This window comes from Callospermophilus lateralis, unplaced genomic scaffold (assembly GCF_048772815.1).
Source record: "Callospermophilus lateralis isolate mCalLat2 unplaced genomic scaffold, mCalLat2.hap1 Scaffold_137, whole genome shotgun sequence".
Classification (NCBI taxonomy): Eukaryota; Metazoa; Chordata; class Mammalia; order Rodentia; family Sciuridae; genus Callospermophilus; species Callospermophilus lateralis.
In genome coordinates, this window is record NW_027512527.1 from 2,053,601 (window position 1) to 2,075,679 (window position 22,079).

Here is a 22,079-nt window from a genome sequence, read left to right on the forward strand (position 1 = left end):
AATGGTTTCTCTGGGTCATATGTCCTTATAGAACTGCAGCAGCATGTAGCTGCATGCCAGAATATCACAGCTTGTCTTTAACCTGAAAAGATTCACAGTCCTGCTGTTAATTAGCTAATTATAGACTTTCATTTTCTAAATTAGCTGTTCTCACTCCTTAGGGGTGTGGGACCCAGAGAACTGTCACTGACTCTGCTCTGGAGACCACCAGGTCCCTGCTGAAAAAAAACTTACACAAAATTTATCATGTTTAATCCTCTTCCTTTAACTATAATTTTTTCACAATGAAGGTAAATTTAGGCAGAAACTAAATACATGATGCATAATGTTTTCTGTGTCATTTGCTTCTATTTGACTTCATATTTTAGCAAAAGCCTGGGGTTCATGTCAGACCAGGTTATTTTATTTAAGATATTTGAAAGAAATTAACTGTGAATAATAATTGAAGAGCAGTACATTACAGTTTTAAAAAGTACACACTTGAGTCAGACACCTGGGATAAAAATCTCATTTCTACCAATCATTTCGAGTGTAATTTTGGACAAACTACTTCAATTGTTTATACTTCAATCACTTAATCTCTTAAATTAGGGAAACCCTCTTCATAGGATACATGTAAAATGCTTAGAAAAGGATGTGGCATATAAGAAGAATTGTAAAAAAATTAATACTGTTGAGTAGCAGTAGTAATAGTAGTAATTTCATTAATGCAATTAGTGAAAAAAATGCATTCTAGAAACTACTTGTATCTCAATAGTAAACTCTATTATGTATCATATTTCAAGTATAACATCATCACTACATAATTATTATTATATATACAATTATATACTATAATAATTTTGAATATATTATATATACTTATGTATATTATTATGTAATATTATTATAAACAACAAGTTTGTGCTTCAACAAGTCAAACAACTCATTCTAGCCATGCCCCTAATATCTTAGTGATTTTACCAATGCAGATTAAATTATTGCTCAGGCTGGACTCTCCAGTGTGGGTTGGAGAAAGATAGCTATCTATGTGCTTCCACATATCCTTTGTTCTCCCTCAGAGAAAGTACAAACATGTGAAGTTTCTAAAGTTATCAACAAGAAGAAACTTATCACTTTTTTCAGGTATTTTTGTCCCTTTGCTTTTGCCAAATCAAATCACATTGTCACACCTTACTTCAAAGAAGAAAAGGATGACATTCAGTCTGTAGCAGAAGAAGGGCTTTTGACAAACAGCCCTATGACCTCACCCTGGGAATGAGCTCATCTTCTTTCTTGCACTGTGATCTTAGGTGCATAGCCACTGACATTTACCCAGAGCTTTCTAATGAAATTAATATATACCAGGAACCAGTTAAAATGCCTCAACTCATAATTTGAATATGTGATTTTTTAAATGGTCAGGTTGCTGTAACTGAACATGAAAATATGAATGGAAAATGGAAATTCTCCAAAAGGATTCAGTACTGGCAGAGCACCTCTTAGCACTATGATGGCATGAGAAACCTTTCCCCACCCCCATTGCTTACAATATGTGCATAATTGCTATGAATATTTTTGGATGATTTTTATTGAAATAGTTTAAGTGGTATAGACTTACAGCTACTATGGAGAAGAAAATGAACGAATTATTCACAATGAGTTAAAATTAAGATACATTGCATCAAATTTAGGTGATGATCTACTTTTCATCCCTGTAAAATGAAGAAGCATAAACTATGCACCTTGTAATGAATCTCTTCATGGAAAATGAATAGGGCATGGCGGAGTCAATCTGTTCATTTCAGGTACATTAACCAGCCATGAGAATTCCTGCACTGTCTCTCAGAGTCAATATACATCAAGACAATGACCTTAATGAACAGATTCTCCAACAGTTAGTGAGACTCACTGAAGTGTAAATGCAAAGATTGTGTTTCTATTTCTATAAATCAATAATTACTTTTGTGAAGATTATTTAACATTATTCTTGAAATGACTTTTAAAATTTAATTATCATGATATGTGAAAAAAGCAAAAAAAATTAATAGATTTAAAATAATTATTAAAATTAATTTGCTTGGGTGTCTCAATTCTATTTGCTTTCTTTTGCCTCTGCTTAAAACTAAGACCTCATTAAAAATCAAAGAAAGAATGTTGGTGCTTTGGTGAGACATTTATCAACAAGAGTCACCATAAAAATGTGTTAATTTATACTCCAGTACAAAACATAGAGATATTATAATACAATTACTGTTAATATTACAAAAGGCCAACAAGAACCTTATCTGGTAATTTGGGAGTCATAAGAGTCTGTGAATGCCAAGTCTACTTATTAACATATTACATGCAGACACTCTTTAGAATGTGTACAGATATTTACTCAGTGAAATCCTATGATGTATAAACATTAATCTCCCTCAGATAGGGACATCAAGTCATAGGAAGATTAAATATCTTACCCAAAGTAATATGGTTAGAGTAACAAAGCTGGAACTCAGAGAATTTATCTTTATTTTCTATACTTACTCTTTTATGTCAAACTGGCTGAAAGAATTTTGGGGGGGGTTAAGATTTATCTAGATGATGTTCTTGGCACAGGGTTTCCACCATTGCCATGTTGACATCAGGATGTTAAAGCCCCAACTATATAAAATATTTATGGTCTTTGACTTTTATTAGATTTTCTTGCCTACTCTATAGTTTTCAAACTTTCTTATAAGCCTGAAAGCATTGAACATCACAACGAAGTCCCTATTTTGCCATGTAAAATTACAAATAATAAAAGATTTCTATGCAGTTCTATACATCAACAGTAAGAAATATAATACTGAGAAAGTGAAAATATTTGTTTGAAACATAGGGATCCTACTATAGAAAGGCAGACAGATATGGAAGGATAAATTAAACATTTATTGCTTAGTATGTGTATGACATTGTTCTAGGAACTTGATAAATTAGAGCCAATCTATCCTTAACAAATGCTATACAAGGAAGTGAAGTAATAAAAGAAACCTAGCAAATTCAGTAATGGTTTTCTTGCCCTTAGTTAGTAGAGTCTGTAAACAAGTCAGTATGGCACCTAGCATTTTGCCAGAGGGAGGGGTTTGTGAGGTGGTGCCAGCGTGCCATTAAGTGTGGAGATTTCGTATTGGTTGACTGCTGTATCTAGTTTATGTTAATTAAGATAAGCTGTGTGGAATGTATATATATATACCGCTCCTGTCCTACAATAAATGGCTCCCACTCCTGCTGTATCAATGTACACATGTTTCTCATTACCCCCCCCCCCCCGGTTATTTTGCTGTAGCCAGACTGCAGCAGGTGGTGTCCCATACTGGGAGCCCCGGGACACTCGGGCGTAAGTGATGAAAACAAAGCTGCCTGTCCCTAGATAGGATGGGAGCAAATCTGCTCGTCCCTAGGCAGATAGGGTGAGAGGAAAAATGGCCATTTTGAGAAAATGGAGAAGATTGATGCAGTATGTTTGTGTCTTGTTTTGTCTTGGTGTATTGTATTGTCTTTGTGATGAAAATATGGAAAGAGTGTTAAATAAATTACTAAGGGAAGAAGGCACCCCAGTGGAACCAAGAGCAGTTAGGGCATGTGTTGATGGAAGCTCAAGAATTATAGTCAGAAAGAAGAAAAAAGTTTAGAGGAGGAAGGATTATCAAAAAAAAGAATTACAAAAGGCTACTACTAAATACTTTTCATTACTAGAGTATGTGTGGAGCCGCTCGGAGGCTGCCACGTGCACGAGCCGGTCATGGCGTAGCAAGGACTTTCCAAGCATCAGCAGTGGGCTCTTCCCCACCCCCGACTCAGGCAGTGGGACGCCACTGCTAGAGCCCAAATCCAAACCTGACCTGGAGGCACAGTCTCGTGGGTTCTTGCTCCCTGTGCCTGGAAGCAGTTTGAGTCCGGGACACTCCCCAGGGCCATCTGGGGCTGCCCTGGACACTACAGCTGGCAGAAGACGCTACAAGCATCCCTGATGTTTGGTCATTTTCAATGCCAATAACTAAGCTACAATGGTTCTCCCACACCTGGAAGCTGATGAGTAAAGAGCACTATTAAGGCTTATTTCAAATATAAAAAAAACCTTGAGATAATGTACTAAATTGTTTAGAAGGTTTTTTTTTTTCTTAGCGCCTGCTGGAATACTACAGGATTTTCTTTAGCCATCCAGAGTTCCTGCTTTTGTCCCAGTGCCAGTAAAGACAAAGGTGGAAGAATTTCCAGTGTTGCTGAGAACCAGACGAGACTTTGGATCAAGCTAGCTGCCTGCAGAACTCACCTGGACTGTTACTTACCTGGACTGTGAGTTAATCTATTGAGACAATGCTTTACCTGGACTGAGACAACAAACTGTAATCTACAACAAATTGTAACTCGGTATCTTTGCTAATGGTGTCATTGCTCGTATAATTTTTCCAAGGGCTTCTTGCATGGATCCATCAATTGGCTTGATATTTTGGCATTTTGTATCCTCCCCTTCTGCTTGTAGCAGTTTATTTATGGTGTTTGTGTAAAAACCACTATGGTCGTTATTTAAATTAAACAAAAGGGGGAAATGTTAGAGTCTGTAAACAAGTCAGGATGGTGCCTGGCATTTTGCCAGAGGGAGTGGTTTGTGAGATGGCACCAGCAAGCCATTAAGTGTGGAGATTCCTTATTATTTAACTGCTGTATCTAGTTTATGTTAATTAAGATAAGCTGTGTGGAATGTATATATACCACTCCTGTCCAACAATAAATGGCTCCCACTCCTGCTGTATTACTGTACACCAGTTCCTCGTCACCCCCTGGTTATTTTGCTGCAGCCATACTGTGGCACTTAGTAAGTAATCAAATAAACATTTAATGAAGTAAATCCAATTCAGCTCTAAAACATAGGTGGTGCTAAAGAAGTGTCCCTCTAATCTTTCCAAAAAAATATCTCCCTAATACAGAAAACATTCAAGAACAATTAGAACTTATCTTCCAGTGGCCCGTTTTAAGCAAAATCTCATATCTTTGGGTTAAGGTGACTATTTGGAAAGACATGCATGGTATACCCTAGGGCTCAGCATAAGGCTCAGCATACACTTGGCCCATCACATTATACACTCCAGGTTACAGGGCCCTTGACTTGATAAATTCTGTTATGACGGTTTAAAAGACTTATTCGCCACTCATGTTTCCATATTATTTTGTCTCTTAACAGCTCTGTATTTATTTTTATCTATCTTACAACTCTCACAGTAATTATGCTATCTGAAGTTGATATCTCTATTCACTTAAAATATAAATTTTTTAATCAAGTGAAGAAAATATTTTTAACTCCTTGAATCTCAAGCAAAAACATTTATTCAAGAATGAATATTAGCATTAGCCAAGTTTGAGAGATTGCATTGAACATCATTGACAACACATCTTATTCTTGTAGATCTTATATTTTAGGGAAATGAGATTGCAAGTGGGTGGGTGGGATACATAGACTATTTTAGATGGTAACAAGTGCTATTAAAAAATAAACCTGGTAAGGAGACTAGGAAATGGTTTGGGAGGGTGGTCTGTAAAGGGTTATCTGTGCTTTTGAGAAAGGACTGAAACATATTTTGGTGCACTAGAAAGCAATATGGATTACAAAGTATTGAGGAAATCAACAGCACACACCAAATGATGAGGAAGAGATGTTCCTGGCATAGCAAAGAGGCCAGCTTGACTGGAGCAGAGAGAGGTAGTAGGGGCATGAATGGAGACAAGGACAGAAAGAGTCAGGGTGTGTATAACCTTGTAGATTGTGAGAAAGACTTTGGTTTGGAGTGAAATGGAGATTATTGAAGGGTTGAGTTGTGGAATTGTATTCTCTAATTTATATATCAGAGAAATTGGGGCTACAGTGTTGAAAATGAACTGTAGGTGGGATGAGTAGAAATAAGAAGACCAATTATGAGCTAGGGCAATACTTCAGGATAGAGATGCAGAAAATTTAAAATTTCAACCGCAGAGTTAGGAATTAGAAGGTTTCCCTTGGATTCTTCATGAAACAGAAACAGTTCAGAGATTCATTTATTTTAAGGTTATGGTCTCATAATTCTCACAAGTATTTGCAGCATGCCATTAGAAATTTACCAAACAAATACCTTTTAGTAATTAGATTAAAAGGTCTTAAAAAATTCTCTCAAATATACACTCATTTTCACAATGAAATTATTCTTACTTTTGTTTACTCTCTCCTTATAAATATTCTACAATAATGAATTTTAAAAATGAAAAGGTTGCTTAATGTTTAAATTATTGTTCTATGACTGGGTTTATATTTTTGACTTGCTTAAGATCAGTTGGAATATTTCTTGACCTGTAATTTTAATGTCTTCCTTATAATTTACAATATCTGTGCTAAAAGAATTTTTAATTTCTCTAAATAGATTATCAAATGTGATAATAAGATAAATTCCAAAAATAATTACTTTATATAAAGGTCATGGAATCAGATTTGGCTTTGTCCAATATCTTTTTTTATTCTAGAACCAAGTCTAAAAAGAAAACATCCATCTCAGGTTTTTTTAAGGGAAAAGAATGCTGATAAATTTACAACATGAGTCAAAGCTACTACTTGGACAGTGCAGATGTCACTTCTGCTCACATTCTGTTGACCGAAGTATCACACAGACCCTGATGTCCATGAGGTATGAGAGAACCCCCCACTTTTGTTAGTAGTCATAGGGCAGTGAAGAGTGAAGTGGAGGGTGAAGAAAATATTTGGGCCTAATAATACAATTGGTTATAAAATTATAGGGATTCATACAACTTCTTTGTTTGGGACCTAATCTGTAGAAAAAAATGATAGTAATACCTCTTAAATTTTTAAGAAAATTAAATTGGTTCATATATGTAAAAAATTCAAAATGGTGCCCAACACAGTAAAAACTCTTAATTTAGTGGGGTAGAAGGGAGGGGAAAGGAGTAAACCTAGTGTTTAATTGGTAAAGAGTTTTAGTTGGGGAAGACAACAAAATTCTGAAGATCGATGGAGGCAATGTTTGCACAACAATTTAAAAAATCTTAATGCCACAGGAAGGACACTTAAAAGTGGTCAGAATTGTAACAAAATAATCAAATAAATAAAGTTACGCATATTTTACCAAAATTTAAAAACTGAGTGATAGGATTATTTAGGGAGGAAAATGAAAATTATAAAAGGTGATGAGCAGAAAGAAGAGAGCTTGGAAACCAGCTGTGAGGACAAAAGCATTGATAAAAGATCTTTAAGAAATATTTGGGGCATGAAAAGAAAACCAGAAGGTGATATTTCCCGAAGTATGAATATTGAGTTTTCTGTAGGGAGGAGTGTTGCACTTCCTGAAGATATTCATGTCACTTAACTTTGAACAAAAACTTTAGCCAACTGAGCTAAGGTTTCCTTTGGTACATTGTTTTTTTTTGTTGTTCTGCTTCACTCTGCCAGTCCTCATGATGTCACTTACAGCCACCTTCCACACTGGCCTAGTCTACCTCAGGGCAAAATCTTGGTCAGGTCTCCGCTCCTGGTTCCCTCCCTTCTCTTAAGTCAGGCCTATTTGTCCATTGTTAATATTCTGGTGAGATAAAATTGTTCTATAATTAAAAAGACATAGAATATAGAACTTTTTTCCTTATGTCATTATTATTGGTGTATGTATATTTTGTACCTGGAAGAATAAAAAACCTTTAATCTTGGAATTTAAACACACACACACACAAACACACACACACACACACACACACACACACAGAGAGAGAGAGAGAGAGAGAGAGAGAGAGAGTTTTGTTCTTTGCCCTGTTGTTTTTCTTCTTCCCATTTGTTCTATAGAACCGTCACACCAATCTTCTGGACCATCGATCTGCTGAGGTTGCCTAGAAAATCACAAGAGATAAAGATAAACTTTCTTGGTTTTTAAGTGATAAAAAAATCTCTTTGAGACAATTAGGTATCTTTATACTTAAATTGCATCTTGGTTGGTATTCAGGAATTATGAAGAGATTCAGCTTGATAATGGAATTGTTTTTGAAAGATGCCTAGTAAAATACTTAAAGATTAAGTGACAGAGTGCCTGAGGTTTATTTGGAAATGATGCAGGAATTCTGTTGGAGATAGAGGAATAGAAAGAATTGATAAATTATTGAAAATTATTGAGGCTGGGTAAGAGTTTCATTGGGCAGGTCACACTGTTCTTTCTGGCTTTGTAAAGATTTCCAATTTTCTATATGCCAAATTTCAATTTGGAAAGAGATCATTGCTACTCTTTAGGGCTGCCCCAGGGGGCAGTAAAGCACAGTGGTTGAAAAATGTTTTTTTGCTTTGATAAACCTTTGTATGTGTTCAAGGGGTTATGTTTCCATATATAAAACTAAATGAAGGCTGTGGTTTTGCCTAGAGGTAGAGTGTTTGCCTATTATGTATGAGGATTTGGGTTCAAGCCTCACCATCACATAAAAATAAAATAAATGTATTGTGTCCACCTACAAGTAAAAAATAAATGTTTAAAAGAAAAAAATATGAAATGATAATACTGTCAAAATAGACCCCCTGCCCCATCCATGCCAAACTGCCTTTTAGAGAATCATGAAGCTGGGGCTTGGCCTTACACCAGTCTGAGAGGCAGGCATCACTTCATGTCCTACTTTACAGATGTAGGGAGATTCCCCAAGTTGCCCCTGGAAAGGGTCAAGGCCTCTTTCCCCATCAATGCTTTTTTCATTGCCCAGGTGCTAGGAAACCCCTGCCTGTGAGTGAGTGAGCGAAGGGGACTGTGGGATCCACATCAGGCTCCAGCAAGTGATGACTGCATCACAGGCTTACCCTCTCTGGACTTCAGGGTCTCAGTATGTAAACAGCAGACACCAAGAGAAGTCTCTATGAACATGCCAGAAAAATTGTTGTTCCTCAAAAACAAAGTGTCTCAGGAGATATCCCCAGGATTCCTTCCAGAAACCCCATGGAACCCAATCAATCTGAAAATATGGAAAGTACACAGAATCCCATTAGAGGGGAGAACCAAGAAAGGCTGTGCTGTAGCATCTTCATCCTCCCTCCCTTGCCTCAGTGTGTAAGAGGGGAAACTGAGGCCCCTTGTGGAGCAGACCCTGAGGTCACATTTCTATCTCAGAGCCCAAAGACACTTCTTCCCCACTGGGTCAACAGTGACTTCTGACAGAATTACCAGATGCCTCTTCTGACTCCCTTTGCCTCCTGTGAATGCACCCACAATGTCCTCTGCTCCTGCATCAGTGCACCTCCTGGTTCCTAGGCTGTGCTCACCTAAGGGGTCCTGGGTGGGATGCTGCCTCCAACGTGCTTCCCCTGTCTTCTGCTCGCCCACTGTTCTTATGGGTTGGGCTCCACTCACTCAGCCTGACTCTGCCTCACCAGCTCTGCCAAACAACTAAGCCTCACTAGGTCCTCTCTACTTTTTTTCATAGGCTCCACCCAGCACCTGGCCTCTTGCCTGCACTGTTCTTCAGAGCAATGCCCACTCCACCCATTTGATCCTCTGCATTCTGTCCACATGGCTCATCCTCCACTGACATATTTTACACTCTGGGATTGCAGGTTTTTCTCTCTAGCTCTGGAACCTTTCTAGTATGGCTTGTTTGATATAAGAATACCTCAATATTGTGATTAACAGTGTATCTCAAAAGTTAAAAAAAAAACATTAAAAAACCTGAGGATGAGGCTCAGTGGTTATGTACCCCTAATTTCAAACCCTTGTACAAAAAAAAAAAGAAAGAAAAAGAAAAGAAAGAAAAAGAGGAAAGTTAGAAAAAATGTGGTTCCTTTTTCTTATGTTATGTATTACAAATTTAGCATTCATTTTTACCTGTTGTGGAAGCTGTGAAAAGTCAGTCTCTCACACATATGTCCATGCCCACACCTGATATTTTGCTGTCAGGTTATTGCTTTATGTTAAGGTCTATACTTTATCTGCCAACTCATTTTAATTGGACATCTTTTCAGATCCTGGGTTTCTCTGGAGTCAGGGTTTATCTTCAGTCCTTGGAACCTGGCTTCTTCCTTCTGTGCTCATTTATTTTCAAGTCTTTTTTGGAGAAGACCCACTTCAAAAATGGGAACAGTAAGGTGTGCTTAAAATCACTTTCCCAATGGCCCATCAGTGAAGGAATTGAGATTGGGACCAGTGTCAGCCTGTTGTGGAACAGTTCTCAGGAGAGCCATGAGAGCCCTGAGATTTTGGACTTGATTGTTGGCATCAAGAGGAAAGATACGCTCTGTGAACATTCTGGGGCAGGTGAGGGGTCCTGGAGATGACTCAGGCCTAACTCTACTCCAAGGGCTCAGATTAGGTACTGTAGATGTTTTGTGTTGTACTTTCCTTCCATCTCCAGAGACCCGAAAAGCAATTGGTGACAAAGATGGCTGGTTCTTTGGGCCTATATTATTCCTGAACCTGAGGACAATGAACAGAAAGTAGAACAAGGAGGAAAATCATTGCAATCAAAAAGCCCAGTGGTTGGTAGTCTTACCTTCTATGACTATCCAGCCATGCCATCATGCCCCAGGACCCTTTCTGTTTTTCATTCTGCCATCCATTCAATACAGCAATCAGGAGGAAAGGAAGAAGAAAAAAAAACAAAGAGCGAGAGGACCAGTGGCTTCCAATGCTATTTCATTGGCCAGCACAGAATCATAGAGACCCCTACCTGCAAAGGATTTTGGGGAATACAGTTTGTTTTCACTTTTAGTTTGGGTTTGGTTTTATATTTGGTTGTGGGGACTGAATCTAGGATTGCTTAAGCACTGAAAACCCATCCCCAAGCCTTTTTATATTTTAGAGACAGTGTCTCTCTAAGATTTTTAGGGCCTCACTACATTGCTAAAGCTGTCCTTAGACTTATGAGCCTCCTGCCTCTGCCTCTATAGTCACTGGGATAAGAGGCATGTGCCATCAGTCCTGCCTGGCTTTTTTAAGGTGCTGGAGTTGGAAACCAGAGCCAGGCACATGTGAAACTTGTTTACTACTGAGCTGTACTTTTAGCCATAAACCTGTCATTTTGAATTATTAGCAACCCATTTTTAAAAATATAAAGTCCTAGTGGAATGAATGAGGGATACCTCCACCTGGACCTTAGCAACCAATTGTGCTGGGTTGGCTTAGTGCAGGCCCAGTGTATAGTCACAGGGTGGCATAAAAAGATGGGCATCAAGTGAGGATTGGGTTCTGATGGGCTGTTAAAGAAGAACTGCTGGATAGGTGGCAGGCTGAGATATTGTTCTTTCATAAGCTTTGGGGTGGGCATCCCAGGTGGATAGAGGGTAGAGGGTGAATGCATTTGGGTGGTTACCCACTGAGATACATCCCTATTTTTTAAAAATATTTTTTCATTGTTGATAGATCTTTATTTTGTTTATTTATATGTGGTTCTGAGAATCAAACCCAGTGCCTCACACATGCCATGAAATTTTGCTACCACTGAACCACAGGCCCAGCATCATCCCCAGCACCTTTTATTTATTTATTTATTTTATTTGGCCCTTCTGCGATTGAACTCTTGGATACTCCACCACTGAACAACATCACCAAACCCATTTTGTATTTTATTTAGAGACAGAGTCTCACTAATTTGCTTATTTCATCACCATTATTGATGCTGATCAAGAACTCATAATCTTCCACCTCAGCATCCTGAGCCACTCAGATTACAGGTGTGTGCCACCGTGTCTAGCTCCGCTTTTCTTTCTTTCTTGTTTTTTTGTGTTTTTTTTTTTTGACAGGATTAAATTGTTGCTCATGACATCACCAAGTTAATGAGGCTGGCATTGAACTACCAATACTCCTGCCTCAGCCTCCACATCCACTGGGATGACAAGCCTGTGCCACTGAGCCAACTCTAATACAATTTTTAAAGTTATTTATTCCATGATAATATGGATCTTTTGAAACTTACAATATAAAAATATACTTATAATATATTCACTTATTATAAATAAAGTTATAAGAATTAGAATATGCCATTTTTATAAAAATAGATGTCACAACAATTACTCCCAGTGACCAAATATGATCCATTAAATGTTAAACACATATGGACATTTGATTTATATATTTTATTTGTTTTCCAGATTTATTATTGTAGACAAGTTCAAAACACTGAATGAGTCACTAATACTCGTGAGAGATGTCCACAATGTGTCATGAAATATAAAAACCAAGTTATAATTGGTCATCATGACTGCTTGAGTGTGTCCCTCAGAAGTTTCTATGTGGAACCTTACCTTTACCATAAGGCAGTATTGGGCATTGGAGCCTTGTGGGAGGTTCTTACTTTGTGGGGGGAGCATCACAAATGATTCTCACCTTCTCTAAGAGAAAGAGGAGCTGAGTTTCCTTTCCTTCTCTGGGTGCACCCACTTGCCCTTCCAGAGTTTGCCATGAATTACAGCATCAGGAGGCCTGCACCAGAAGATGAACAGGTGTCAAAACCATGCTATTTTCTCAGAACCATGGGCCAGAATAATGTCCATTCTTTTTAAATCACCCAGTCTCAAGTACTCTAATATAGTAACAGAAAACTGACTAAGACAATCACGTATGATTTCAATTGGAGAAATTTTTAAGTAATTTATATGCGTATGTATTTAAATGCATATGCACTCATGTTACCTGAGGGCAGTAGTGAGAATCCTTTCTGGGAGGGCTTCATTTTTTTCCTTCCTCTGGGTTCCTGGCCTATGAAACCAAAAAGGAAAAAAATTTTGCTACTGGTCACACGTGTTTCTCCTTTCAATGTGTAACCATGTCATCTTTAGCACACCAGAGCTGGACTTGAGCTTCCCATTTTACCTTCTCCATAACTTAAGGAAAGTCCAAGGCCAGACTTAAACTCTTATTTACTTACAAATGTTGGAAAGAAATTAAAATAACTGTGAATCTCACCATGCTCTGTTTTCCTCAGGGACTGGCTTCTTCTTTATCTTATATGTAGGAGTTTGAACCTCTTGAAAATTGATTTATAAGAAGTTTAAGACTGCACCTTTTCTCTTTACTGTCACTTAAACTTACATTCCACCTGCAATAACAGGCTGGCTTTTTGCTCCCCTTTCCCTATAACTCAAGCTAAAGGCAACACAAATTTCATCTGAAAGCTTCCATGGAAAGCCATAAATGATAGCTGTAGTGGCCTTGTTTTGTCCTCAAGCCAGGCTGGAGCAGAACATGATACCTTAATTTGGGGCCATTGATGAAGCCCTGAGCTGTCCTAAGACAGGCTCAACCCCCAGCCTGAGACCTTGATGGCCTTCACTAATGCCCAAGTGTCATCTAGAAGCACATCCTCCTTCATATTGGAGGCACACCAGTGGCCTGTTTGCAGAGTGAAGTGAAGCCATGTGCTGACCCCTGGGGGCTGTTAACATGGATGGAGGGAGGGGGCCAGGAGCCCAGAGGAAGGAAAAAAATGAAGCTCTACCTTTAGAAAGGACTCTCACTGCTGCCCTCTGGTAGCTGGAGGGAGAGTGGGGATTAGGTCCAGAGAGTGAGTGAGAGTCAGGCAGAGACTCTGAAGGTAGATGGGGCTGGTTCAGAACAGCAGTGACAGAAGGAACCAGGGAGCCCCAGACAGCACACAGGGTGGGAAGGGACTGGGTGGCCCCCAGTGAGTGGACTATTGACACTGTGGGAAAACAGAATACTCCCCTGGCTCAGGCCTGGGAGAACCACAGGCCTCAACTCAAGACAACATGGCATGGATTTGCTACAACCCTGCTCGTCCAGCACATGTGAGACACTGGGTTTGATCCTTAGCACCACATAAAAATGAAATAAAGATATTGTGTCCATGGGGGGTGGGTTTGTGGCTCACTGGTAGAGTGCTCACCTAGCATGTGCAGGACCCTCGGTTCCATCCTTAGCACCACATAAAAATAAATGAATAAAATAATGGTATTTTGTACAACTAAAACTAAAATTTAAATATTTTGAAAAAAGATATTATGTCCATATACAACTAAAAAATATTAATAAGAACTGAGACAGAAAAGACTTCCAATAACTTAGCAACAACATTGGTTTCTAAAAGATATTATCCCTAGCAACTGCTACTGACTTCTTCCCCACTGTTTCAAAATAGCCTTCATGTCCACTAAGACCCTGTTCCCCCAAATGGTCCTCAACTAAGTTCTGAAAAACTGAAGAAGTCCCACTCAAGCACCTTTATTATATAGATAGAATGAAGCTGATGCTCACTTGTAGAGGTCACATGACAGTCTATCAGAGACTCAAAGCAGCAGGAGAATGGCTTTGATTTTAAAACAAATATTCAGAAATGTAAATATCAGGCCATATGTAACCTGATATAACAACTGACAGGCATAGCTTAGAAAACAAGCTTACAAGTTCACTAACTTAACTGTCATAAAATTCACTAACACAAAATCCATTAATACAATGATGCCGAATGTATTCTAGGTGCTACACTTTGCTATAGAAAATATAAAATGTAAAATTTGATATTTAAATTTAAAAATCTGACTTTTTATACTTCTTCCTTGTGATCTAGTGAGCAAACAAATGCCTTGAAGGTGAGCAACAGGGAAAGAAAAATAGCTATTTTTTGATGATAAATGGGAATAGATCAACAAAATGATGAGTAATACTAAGTGTATATTTTAGTGAGTTTATTAAGGATCATTTTGATATATAATTAGAAAAGTGCCAAATTATTTAAGGCTGTGACAACCTTAGGATTTTCATAATCTATAAGCTGACATAAAAGTTAGTAAAAATGATATGTTATTTAAAAAGCAATTTAATAATAATCTGAGATAAATCCTCAGATCATATTAATGAAAACTGAGGAGATAAGTAAAACATAAATTTGCTCATTAGATCATGAACATCAATAAATATCATCTGATTTTTTTCCAAAACAAAAATAAAATTTATTCAGCAGACATTTTAATTAAGAAATCACATAAATCAGGACCACCACAGGTTCAGACACTCCGATGCAAGTGTATGGTCAATAGCTACATCTGGAGGATGAAGAAGCCATTGAATCTTTAAAAACTGGTTCAGCTACCCTTCAAGTTTGGGGGTGGCACCTTACTAAAGCACCATCAAATTTTATAAGGGTAAAGCCAGTGGTTTCTTCTAGAGGAGAGTTATATTTTAAAAACTTTCAGTCACTCACAAAGAAGAGCTGGCAGGCAGGAGAAAAATAACTGTGCATGAGGAAGAGCAGAGGCTCAGGCCCACCACTCCAGAGGGCCAGAACAGAGTAGAAAGCCATTGAGGGCCTTCCTCCAACCCCACAGAAAGGGCAGAGTAAGAAAGGTTGGCTGAGAGGAGAAGAGATTGTTTATGACCTTATGACCTTTTCTAAGAAAGCTAGCAACATGGCCATGAGTAGCCTTGCAAGAGAAGGAGTTCTGGAAAGAAGAAACACAGAAAAAGCAACTCTTCTCACACATCCCTCCCAGCCTGTGTGTCATCAGGAGGCTCCAAGTGGTGGCAAAGCAAGTCAGAGCTCTTCTTGGAGAGAAAAAGACACCAAGGATGAGTTAGCTTTTTCAGGAACCCCACTGCTTCTCACTCAGAGCATAAATATGACCTTTAACCACGGGTGGCAAGGTCAATTCATGTAAAAGTCCACAATCAAATTTAAATCTCCCAACCTTCAAAATTATGCACCTCCCTCTCATTCCCTAAGTGGAGTTCTCCTCTCCCACCTCCTCCTGTCATTGATTAAGTGGAAGAAAGGAGGCGATGCCAACCCACCCAATGCCAAGATTTTACATTTTTCAACCCAGAATTTCTCTGCACAGCAATTATAGCACCGTTTTCAGTAAGCTCCTCCACCGGAAAGTAAGGAGAAAATGTATCCTTATCACTCGTTTTCAAGAATTGTTAGAAAGCTCTCACGATTCCCGCCCTTTCCAGCCCTTTCTTTAAACAATCCAAGCACAGGATGCCCACAAGTGATAGGTCTAGTACAAGTGGATGCAAGTAGCTGCCATAGGTGCCCCAGTTTATCCCAGGTCCTTGGCCCAGGGTTGATGGGGAAATTCTCATAGGACACGGTCATGCGGACATGCCTTAGTCCCTGCATCTCACCATACTTTAAGTTCTTGGACATCACTGCCCTGCTGGTTCCACTTCTGGGCTTAAAATTTTTCCAAGCTTTCCATGCACCTAGGCTGTCGCTCCCAGGAGTAGAGGCGAGGCTTCAAATCAGGGTTGATGGGGGCAGAAAGCCAAGTTCTAAGCAGTGGCATTCTCTTTCTTCTCCAGGGTGGACAGGGTCAGAGCAAGGTGCTCGAGGTCTGCAAGCAACGGGGTTGGTCCGCTGCATCTGCCACCGGGCCCAGAGGCACCCATGGGGCTGGTGGCCGAAACCTAAGGGAAGGCTCCCTGGAGTCTCCTCATGCTTCCTTCATGAGGTTTCCCAGCAGCAAGAACTGTTGCAGAAGGCGGTGGGGGTCATCAACGCCTGCAGCTGCTCTGGCTTGGGTCCATCATTGCTGTTGTTGGCACCTTGAGGCGATGGCGCCCTAGAACCATCCTCGCCTGCAGGACTCCTGCAGTGCACTAGGGCCTGAGGGGAGCTCCAGCACGCAATAGGGCGTGGCGCAATCCCACAAGCCACCAAGATCCCCAAGTGCTCAGCGCAGTGTAGGGCTCTGGAGGGCGCAGCCAAAGCTTGTGACAACACAGGCTGCAGCAGCAGCAGTTGAACAACAAGAGACCTGGCCTTGTCTGCAGACAGCACCACCGGGGCCTGCGGTGGTGGCCCCGAGGGCCGAAGGAGAGGCCCAACTGTCTGGAGTCGCATCCAGCTGCAGCCTCTCGCATCTCTGAGTCACCATTCGGTCCGCCCCGCCTGAGCCAACCAGCAGCACTGACCGCTCCAGTAAGAGGTAGCTGGGGACGTCCTCCTTCTCCTCCCGCTCTGCTTGCTCGCAGGCTTCCTCTTTCTCCACCTCCCGCCCTGTCCCCTCCTGGGCACCAGAAGCTCTGCTGGAGGCTCCGCTGCCTGTGGGTTCCCTGGGCCACAAGAGAGGCTGAAGCTGAGGCCTGGCCAGGGAGACACGGAGGCTGGGTCAGAGGGGTTGTAGGCAGAGCACCTGTAGCCGGGAGCCCCCGATTCTTGACTTACCAAGAACCATAGGTATTATACAGACTTTGACTTTTTAAAAAATTAAAAAAAGAATTCTTAGCCAATTTTTAAAGGCTATGTTTTAAAAAATCAAAACTAAATTAAACAAAGCTTTATATTGAATAGCAAAACACTTAAAAACAATGAAAACCAAGAAGGACTTAAAACAAGATTAATGAAATTAATTTTGACAAAAAAATACAAATGCATAAAATATCTGTTAAAAAACAAGGTTCTCAGTAGGTTATAAAAATTAAATTTAACTGTGCTACACTTTTAGGAAACAAACCTAAAAGAAATGAAAAAGAAAAGGAAAATATAATCAGAAGTACATGATTTAAAGGGAAATAGAAACAAAGCTGGCAATATAAATATCAACTGAAACAATACGCAAAGCACATGTTAAAAATCATGAAGAGAGTTATCTTATTCAGATAAAAGGCATAATCCTCAATTGAGATATTGGCAAAAAAATAACATTAAAGTATACATTAAAACAAAAACTGACACATATAACAAACTTTATGGAAGTAATCACGGATAACTTTAAACCTTTGCTCAGACACAAATAATTATAGGAAAGTTGAATAGCATATTTAGCATCTTAAAATTACAACATTAAAAATATCTAACTAGCCAGGTGCAGTGGCACTTGCCTGTAATCCCAGCAGCTCAGGAGGCAGAGAGAGGAGAATCCCGAGTTCAAAACCAGCCTCATGAAAAACAAGGTGGTAAGCAACTCTCTGAGACCCTGTCTCTAAATATAATACAAAATAATGCTGGGATATGGCTCAGTGACCCAGTGCCCCTGAGTTCAATCTCCATACCTCCTCCCCCCAAAAAGTATGACTTGACCAAAAATGATTATGAAATAGTCCTAATGTGACCTACTGTGACCCTACTCACATTACTATTCCTTTCTCATTGATCACACCTCCACCCCTGCTTCAAGAGAAGCTGAGAAGCACAGGCTCTACATGGTATTTACACTAAATTCTAGGGATTCTGCTTCTAAAAGAAAGAAGAGACTCTCAGAAACACTGGTATATGTTCCACACATGTTTCCACACTAAAAAAATGGAATAAAATTCAACTCACTAATCAGAAAAAGAACAATAAAACCAAGAACAGATTATTTGCAATTATTTCACATTAATTGGAAGCTTCTCAGTGTCAATAGAACTACCAAATATCAATCTAGCAATGCATTCTCAGGATGTCTGAGTCGCATTCCAATACACTGATTCATAGGCTAGTATGTATGTGAAGAATTCATTTACCTTTTCCTTGTTTAAGGGTATTTAATTCATGTAAAGTTTATATTAACACTGATGTATCCACATGGATTTTTTAGGTCAACTAAGTTTCAGTCTTTACATAATGCCTTCTAACTTTAAACAGAAGTAAATCTTTTGCTGGTAAAATCACTTTTGAAATATGAGGACAAGGAATTTTTTTAGTAATGCTACTATGGAATAATTCACAAACAGTAATGCACAAACACACACAAATATTAAGTATACTTTTTAATGGTTTACACAAATTTATACACTCATGTAATCACTGCCATATTAAAGAGATTAATACAAATACAAACTGAAAATACAAACTAAAAAGCTTTTTCTCAGCAAAAAAAAAGAAAAGAGAAAAAAAATCAACAATAAGAAGGGAGAGTCTACATAATGAAAAAATCATTACCACATGCACTTCAGGATAAGAACTAATCTCCAGGATATTTAAAGAACTCAAAAATATTAACAGCAAAAATCATCATCATCATCATCATCACCACCATCATCACCACCACCATCATCATCATAATCCTATCAATAAATGGCCTAAGGAACTGAATAGTCATGTCACAGAAGAAGAAATACAATCCATCAACAAACAAATGAAAAAATGTTCAACATCTCTAGCAATAAGGGAAATTCAAATCAAAACTACTCTAAGATTCCATTTCCCTCCAGCCAGAATGGTAATTAACAAGAATACAAGCAACCATATGTTAAAATGGGTGTGGAAATAAAAGGCATACTCATACATTGTTGGTGGGACTGCAAACTGGTACAAACATTATAGAAAGTAGTATGGTGATTTTTTAGAAAACTTAAAATAGAATGAGCATTTGACACACAGCTATCCCACTCCTTGCTTCATACCCAAAGGACTTAAAATCAGCAAATTACAGTGATTCAGCCACATCAATGTTTATAGAAGCTCAATTCACAGTAGCTAAATTGTGGAACCAACCTAGGTGTCATATGACAGATGAATGGATAAAAAAATGAGATATCTAGATATCTAGATAGATAGATGAATGGATGGATGGATAGATAGATGGATGGATAGATAGATAGATAGATAGATAGATAGATAGATAGATAGATAGATAGATGCATTACATATACATATTACTCATACTTAAAGAAGAATAAAATTATGGCATTTGCTTGTAAATGGATGAACCTGGAGAATATCATGCTAAGCAAAATAAGCAAATCCTGAAAACCAAAGGCTACATGTTTTCTCTAATAATCAGATGCTAATCCATGGGTGGAAGGAATAGGGAAGAATGAAGAAACTTTGGTTTCTGTAGGGGGAATCAAAGGAGGGGTGGAGGAATGAGAGTGGAAAAAATGGTAGAGTAAGACATTCTTACCATATATATATAGGATGATTGTTCAACTTGTGTGATTCTGCATTGTGTATAGCCAGAGGAATGAGCATTTGTGCTCCATTTGTGTACATTACACCAAAATGCATTCTCCTGGCATGTAGAAATAATTAGAACAAAAAAATACAGAATACATATATCATCCCAAACAGTTCCCTTCTACTGCATGCAGGTCCATTATAACCCACCCTAAGCTTTAGGCAACCTGTCTACCCATTTGTCCCCATAGATTAAATGTCTTTTCTAGCATTTCTGATGTACTAATCTGAGCAGTAAATGGAATCACACAGTTGGTATTCTTTTGTGTCTGGCCTATTAGCATCATGTATCTGAGATACATATATATTATTTTTACATATGCGGTACTTTACTCTCTTTTCTACTCAATAGTATTCCACCACATAGACATATCACATATTTGTTAATTCATTACTTGATGAACATCTGTTTCCAATTTGGGGCTATTAACTAAAGCTGTTATGGGCTGAGTATCCTTAATCAAAATTTCCAAAACCTGAATGTTCCAAAATCCAAAATTTATTGAATGCCAATATAATGCTCAAAAAGTTTGGAATCTTGGAGCATTTCAGATTTGGATTTTTAGGTTACTGACTCTCTACTGGTAAAGTCTATAAAAATATTCCAACTTAAAAAAATTTTTTTTGAAATTCTTCTGATCCCCAAATTTTCAGATAAGAGTTATTCTAACTACATAAGCATTTATGTACAAGTCTGTATGAAAGTATAAAGGCAGTCCTTTGCATTTCATAAAGAATGTACTTGAAAAATGGCTTATAACCAGAACACATAAAGAACTCTTGCAGCTCATTAATGAAGCTCTCTTAATTATAGAATAGACTGAAATGGATTATAAATAGCTCATGTAGTACAGGAAAAGGTGTTTAACCTCATTAGATATCAACAAAATAAAAATCAGTACAATAATAAGATAATGTTGTATACTCATTAAAATAGCTTAAATTAAAAATTTGAGAAGAGCAGTACCAGTGGCTGAGATGTGAACTAGTCAGAACTTTCTCATATTGCCAATAATGTAAAATGATAAAACCTTTTGGAGAAAACAGTGTGGTTGTTTCTTATATTACCATAAGAACCAATAATTGTATTCTGAAGTGTTTACCTAAGAAAAATACATAAAATATCTGTTAAAAAAACAAGGTTCTCAGTAGGTTATAAAAATTAAATTCAGCTATGCTACACTTTTAGGAAACAAACCTAAAAGAAATGAAAAAGAAAAGAAAAATATAATCAGAAGTACATGACTTAAAGGGAAATAGAAACAAAGCTGGCTTAATTAAAGAATGCTTCCCCCAAGAAAGTGCTGAGAGCTGGGAAAGGCCAGGACCCACCAAACTAATCTCCCATCTCCACACTCATTATCTTTCTGTCCTTCATGTTTTTGTCTATATTTTCTTGTTTCCTTTACATAAAAGGATCTCCTCCATCTGTTCAAATTCCACCTGTTTTCAAATAAATGCCCAAGTTCAAATGCTCGCTTCCTTTAAAGATTTCCCTTATATCTTCATTTGGAAAAAGTAGCCTCCTTCAAGTAATGGACTGCTTATCAGGGTGTATGGTCCCCACACCAAGCATCCCTCATACACAGCCATACTGTAATGGGTTTGCCTGCAGGATACCAATTGATTTTTCTTTTGTGTTCACTACAGCACTAGCATATTGTATCAGTGACCTGGGTGTCTCTGAGAAGAAGGGCAAGTTCAGTAATTGAAAATAAGAAGCATAAGCAGGTTTTCTTGAGGAACTGCAGGCCAAAGAAATGTCTGAAGCAGGGCATCTCACCATCAGCATCACCAGGAAAAATGCAAATTCTTGGGGTCCTCAGAATCAGAGACTCTGATGGGTGGAGCCCAGCAACTGGTATTTTAACAACATTCACTTTAAATGAATGCACTTGAAAGTGTGAGAATAACTGGACTCAGGAAAATGTCTTAGACCAGGATTGAGGGGGGAAAATGAGCCTGGTTATCTAAGAGCTGAGTGAGGATCAATTGAAGATGGAGGTGACTGGTGCCCCCCCAGATGTGTCATTAGGAGCCATGCAAAGTTTGGCCCTTGAGAGATAGGTGCAGGGTGTCCAGCCCTGAGCTTTCCAGGACTGAGCCTCTCTTTAACCTGCTGTCTTTCTCTTCAATCTGAGGTCCAATGCCCTGATTGGTTGTGCGCTTTTAGACCATGCCAGGAGGACGCACATCTGCAGAAATCCTAATAAAGTCTCTAAACTTTTTAAAATGTTCTTTTCTCT

At 38.5% G+C, this 22,079-nt stretch overlaps 1 pseudogene; it reads right to left on the reverse strand.

Moving 5' to 3' along the window:
- Nucleotides 1-16,358: 16,358 nt before the first annotated feature.
- LOC143389235 (uncharacterized) overlaps nucleotides 16,359-22,079 on the reverse strand; it is a 68,079-nt pseudogene continuing 62,358 nt past the window's right edge.